Source organism: Orcinus orca, chromosome 7, assembly GCF_937001465.1.
Source record: "Orcinus orca chromosome 7, mOrcOrc1.1, whole genome shotgun sequence".
Classification (NCBI taxonomy): Eukaryota; Metazoa; Chordata; class Mammalia; order Artiodactyla; family Delphinidae; genus Orcinus; species Orcinus orca.
Genome location: NC_064565.1, coordinates 85,970,518 through 85,976,517, shown reverse-complemented (window position 1 = coordinate 85,976,517; position 6,000 = coordinate 85,970,518). Strand labels below are relative to the sequence as shown.

The 6,000-nt window shown below is 40.9% G+C and overlaps 1 long non-coding RNA gene across 1 annotated transcript in view; it reads right to left on the bottom strand.

The window, feature by feature from the left end:
• Nucleotides 1-1,980: 1,980 nt before the first annotated feature.
• The window catches only part of LOC117201753 (uncharacterized), a 31,629-nt gene continuing 27,609 nt past the window's right edge, over nt 1,981-6,000 (bottom strand). The window contains exon 3 of the long non-coding RNA XR_004483840.2: nt 1,981-3,773. This is a non-coding gene — a long non-coding RNA (uncharacterized LOC117201753). The remainder of the gene's footprint in view (nt 3,774-6,000) is intronic.

The window sequence follows — 6,000 nt, the reverse complement described above, 5'->3', positions numbered from 1 at the left end:
TTCCTTTTATTTCTTTTTCTTGTCCAATTACTGTGGCTAAAACTTCCAAAACTATGTTGAATAATGGTGGTGAGAGGGGGCAACCTTGTCTTGTTCTGATCTTAGTGGAAATGGTTTCAGTTTTTCACCATTGAGAACGATGTTGGCTGTGGGTTTGTCATATATGGCCTATATTATGTTGAGGTAGGTTCCCTTTATGCCCATTTTCTGGAGAGTTTTTATCATAAATAGGTGTTGAAATTTGTCAAAAGCTGTTTCTGAGTCTACTGAGATTATCATATGGTTTTTATTCCTTAATTTGTTAATGTGGTGTATCACATTCATTGATTTGCATATATTGAAGAAACCTTGCATCCCTGGGATAAACCCCACTTGATCATGGTGTATGATCCTTTTAATGTGCTGTTGAATTCTGTTTGCTAGTATTTTGTTGAGGATATTTGCATCTATGTTCATCAGTGATATTGGCCTGTAGTTTTCTTTGTTTGTGACATCTTTGTCCGGTTTTGGTATCCGGGTGATGATGGCCTTGTAGGATGAGTTTGGGAGTGTTCCTCCCTCTGCTATATTTTGGAAGAGTTTGAGGAGGATAGGTGTTAGCTCTTCTCTAAATGTTTGATAGAATTCACCTGTGAAGCCATCTGGTCCTGGGCTTTTGTTTGTTGGAAGATTTTTAATCCCAGTTTCAATTTCAGTGCTTGTGATTGGTCTGTTCATATTTTCTATTTCTTCGTGGTTCAGTCTCAGAAGGTTGTGTTTTTCTAAGAATTTGTCCATTTCTTCCAGGTTGTCCATTTTATTGGCATAGAGTTGCTTGTAGTAATCTCTCATGATCCTTTGTATTTCTACAGTATCAGTTGTTACTTCTCCTTTTTCATTTCTAATTCTGTTGATTTGAGTCTTCTCCCTTTTTTTCTTGATGAGTCTGGCTAATGGTTTATTAATTTTGTTTATCTTCTCAAAGAACCACCTTTTAGTTTTATTGATTTTTGCTGTTGTTTTCTTCATTTCTTTTTCATTTATTTCTGATCTGATTTTTATGATTTCTTTCCTTCTGCTAACTTTGGAGTGTTTTTTTCTTCTTTCTCTAATTGCTTTAGGTGTAACATTAGGCTGTTTATTTGAGATTTTTCTTGTTTCTTGAGGTAAGATTGTATTGCTATAAACTTCCCTGTTAGAACTGCTTTTGCTGCACCACATAGGTTTTGGGTCATCGTGTTTTCATTGTCATTTGTTTCTAGGTATTTTTTGATTTTCTCTTTGATTTCTTCAGTGATTGCTTGGTTATTTAGTAGTGTATTGTTTAGCCTCCATGTGTTTGTATTTTTTATAGTTTTTTTCCTGTAATTGATATCTAGTCTCATAGTTGTGGTTGGAAAAGATACTTGATACATTTTCAATTTTTTTAAATTTACTAAGGCTTGATTTGAGACCCAAGATATGATCTGTCCTGGAGAATGTTCCATGAGCACTTGAGAAGAAAGTGTATTCTGCTGCTTTTGGATGGAATGGCCTATAAATATCAATTAAGTCTATTTGGTCCAATATGTCATTTAAAGCTTGTGTTTCCTTACTTATTTTCATTTTGGATGATCTGTCCATTGGTGAAAGTGGGGTGTTAAAGTCCCCTACTATTATTGTGTTACTGTCAATTTCCCCTTTTATGGCTGTTAGCATTTGCCTTATATATTGAGATGCTCCTGTGTTGGGTGCATAAATATTTACAATTGTTATCTCTTCTTCTTGGATTGATCACTTGATCATTATGCAGTGTCCTTCTTTGTCTCTTGTAATAGTCTTTATTTTAAAGTCTATTTTGTCTGGATTGAAAATAAAAAGACAAAAATTATAAACCATTCAAACAATAAGTAGAGAGAGAGTGTGACTATAGAAACATCAAACAACATTTCAAGAAACAAGTATACAATTTAGAGCAAAAAAAGAAAGAAGTATTACCAAAAATAATGATAAATGCGACAATTTATCAGAAATACTTAAAAATCCTAAAAGTGATTTATTTAATAACAGGACTTCAAAATACAGTGTTAAAGTCCATACCCCAACAACAACAACAACAAAAATGTCTATTTTGTCTGATATGAGTATTGATACTCCAGCTTTCTTTTGGTTTCCATTTGCATGGAATATCTTTTTCCATCCCCTCACTTTCAGTCTGTACGTGTCCCTAGGTCTGAAGTGGGTCTCTTGTAGACAGCATATATACAGATCTTGTTTTTGTATCCATTCAGCCAGTCTATGTCTTTTGGTTGGAGCATTTAATACATTTACATTTAAGGTAATTATCGATATGTATGTTCCTATTCCCATTTTCTTAATTGTTTTGGGTTTGTTTGTGTAGGTCTTTTCCTTCTGTTGTGTTTCCTGCCTAGAGAAGTTCCTTTAGCATTTGTTGTAAAGCTGGTTTGGTGGTGCTGAATTCTCTTAGCTTTTGTTTGTCTGTAAAGGTTTTAATTTCTCCGTTGAATCTGAATGAGATCCTTGTTGGGTAGAGTAGTCTTGGTTGTAGGTTTTTCCCTTTCATCACTTTAAATATGTCCTGCCACTCCCTCTGGCTGGCAGAGTTTCTGCTGAAAGATCAGCTGTTAACCCTATGGGGATTGCCTTGTATGTTATTTGTTGCTTTTCCCTTGCTACTTTTAATTTCTTTTCTTTGTATTTAATTTTTGACAGTTTGATTAATATGTGTCCTCGCATGTTTCTCCTTGGATTTATCCTGTATGGGACTCTTTGTGCTTCCTGGACTTGATTGACTATTTCCTTTTCCATGTTAGGGAAGTTTTCAACTATAATCTCTTCAAATATTTTCTCAGACCCTTTCTTTTTCTCTTCTACTTCTGGGACCCCTATAATTCCAATGTTGGTGCATTTAATGTTATTCCAGAGGTCTCTGAGACTGTCCTCAATTCTTTTCATTATTTTTTCTTTATTCTGCTCTGTGGTAGTTATTTCCACTATTTTATCTTCCAGGTCACTTATCCATTCTTCTGCCTCAGTTATTCTGTTATTGGTTCCTTCTAGAGAATTTTAAGTTGCATTTTATTGTGGTGTTCATCTTTGTTTGCTCTTTAGCTCTTCTAGGTCTTTTTAAAAGTTTCTTGTATTTTCTCCATCCTATTTCCAAGATTTTGCATCATCTTTACTATCATTACTCTGAATTCTTTTTCAGGTAGACTGCCTATTTCTTCTTCATTTGTTTGGTCTGGTGGGTTTGTACTTTGATCCTTTGTCTGCTGCTTATTTCTCTGTCTTCTTATTTTGCGTAACTTACTGTGTTTGGGGTCTCCTTTTCACAGGCTGCAGTTCGTAGCTCCCGTTGTTTTTGGTGTCTGCCCTCAGTGGGTAAGGTTGGTTCAGTGGCTTGTGTAGGCTTCCTGGTGGAGGGAACAGGTGCCTGTGTTCTGGTGCGTGGGGCTGGACCTTGTCTTCCTGGTGGGCAGGGCTGTTTCCAGTGGTGTGTTTTGGTGTGTCTGTGAACTTAGTATGATTTTAGGCAGCCTCTCTGCTAATGGGTGGGGCTGTGTTCCTGTCTTGCCAGTTGTTTGGCATGGGGCATCCAGCACTGGAGCTTGCTGGCTGTTGGGTGGAGCTGGGTCTTAGCGTTGAGATGGAGATCTCTGGGAGAGCTCTCATTGATTGATATTACATGGGGCCAGGAGGTCTCTGGTGGTCCAGTGTCCTGAACTCGGCTCTCCCACCTCCGAGGGTCAGGCCTGACACCCGGCTGGAGCACCAAGACCCTGTCAGCCACATGGCTCAGAAGAAAAGGGAGAAAAAAAGAAAAAATAATAATAAATAAAGATTTTAATTACTAAAATGAAAAATTAGAAAAATTTAAAAAGTAATAATAATAACAAAAAGAGAGCAACCAAACCAATACACAAATCCACCAATGATAACAAGTGCTAAAAACTATAATAAGATAAACATAAAAATCAGAAACAAATCACTCTCAGACAGAAACCCCAAGTCTACAGTTGCTCCCAAAGTCCACTGCCTCAATTTTGGGATGATTCGTTGTCTATTCAGGTGTTCCACAGATGCAGGGTACATCAAGTTGATTGTGGAGATTTAATCTGCTGCTCCTAAGGCTGCAGGGAGAAATTTCCTTTTCTCTTCTTTGTTTGCACAGTCCCTGGGGTTCAGCTTTGGTTTTGGCCCTACCTCTGCGTGTAGGTCACCCTCAGGCATCTGTTCCCCACCCAGACAGGAGGGTGGTAAAGGAGTGGCTGATTACAGGGCTCTTACTCACTCATGCCTGGGGGAGGGAGGGGTACAGTAGTTATAATTGGAATGTGGGGCAGCCTGAAGCGGCAGAGGCCATCATGATGTTGCAACAGCCTGAGGCATGCCATGTGTGCTCCTGGGGAAGTTGTCCCTGGATCACAGGACCCTGGCAGTGGCGGGCTGCACAGGCTCCTGGTGTGTGTGTGTGTGTGTACTGACCTGTGCTTGCACACAGGATTCTTGGTGGCTGCAGCAGCAGTGTTAGCATTTTATACCCGTCTCTGGTGTTCGTCTCTGGTGTCCGAGCTGATAGCTGCAGCTCATGCTGGTCTCTGGAGCTCATTTAGGTGGTGTTCTGCCTTCTGTGTGCAGACGGGGAAGGAATCCCCTCTCCTCACACACCCCAAAACAATGGTCTCTTGCCTCTTAGGCAGGTCCAGACTTTTTCCCAGACTCCCTCCCAGCTAGCTGTGGCGCACTAGCCCCCTTCAGGCTGTGTTCATGCAGCCAACCCCAGTCCTCTCCCTGGGATCTGACCTCCGAAGTCCAAGCCTTAGCTCCCAGCCCCTACTCGCCCTGGTGGGCGAGCAGACAAGCCTCTCGGGCTGGTGAGTGCCGGTCGGCAGCGATCCTCTGTGCGGGAATCTCTCCACTTTGCCCTCCGCACCCCTGTTGCTGCGCTCTCCTTTGTGGCTCTGAAGCTTCCCCCCTCCGACACCCGCAGTCTCCTCCCGCTAAGGGCCTTCCTAGTGTGTGGAAACCTTTCCTCCTTCACAGCTCCCTCCCACTGGTGCAGGTCCCATCCCTATTCTTTTGTCTCTGTTTTTTCTTTTTTCTTTTGCTCTACCCAGGTACATGGGGATTTTCTTGCCCTTTGGGAAGTCTGAGATCTTCTGCCAGTGCTCAGTAGGTGTTCTGTAGGAGTTGTTCCACATGTAGATTTAGTTCTGATATGTTTGTGGGGAGGAAGGTGATCTCCACATCTTACTCCTCCACCATACTGAAGGCCCCCCATTTTGATCATCTTTGAGGTAGGAATCAAATCTCCATTTTACAAATGAGGTTCTGAGGCACCCAAAGATAGTTACATGTTTTGTACAAGTGAGTCTGTGCCCTATGAGATTCCTATTTGTAATTTCTCATCCTTGTTTCCTCAACCACCTGTGAGACAGAGAATAATTCTCAGTTTCCTTGGAATGCTGGAATAGTCTACCCTAACAGAGTAATAAAGTTTTCACTGTCTGTGAAATCGAAACTATTGCAGCTTTTAAATGTCATGGTAATTTATCCCCTAGCTTTTATCCATCACGTTTTTAAAAATTGTATGGCCTGACTCTGGGTGCCTTCTAGCCCCTCGCTGGGTTGGCTTAGTTTCACCACTGATGGAACCTGCTTGGTTGAAAGACCCAGAACCACCCTCCTGAGATGTGTTGGCAATTCCAGGTCCAGGTTATTTTGACATCTTTTTCAAGCAGATGGAGCTGCAGTGTCTCCCTGGTGAGTAGAAATGTGTATATATAGAACACCAACTGTTCCTTAAGATTTAATAGCACAGAGTTCCTTCCAGGGCTTGTTTGAGCTTGTAATAATACAGAGATATGGTTTCTCCTACCATGTGAAAATGGGCAGTTATCCCTTGGAGTTAGATATTTCTTGAGGTCTTGCCTTATCAGTAGGCATGGATCTTGTTTGCTCAAAGATGTAAAACTATGGACTTCTCATCCTCCCTGGAAATGTGGGTCATGTTGGGAGCTG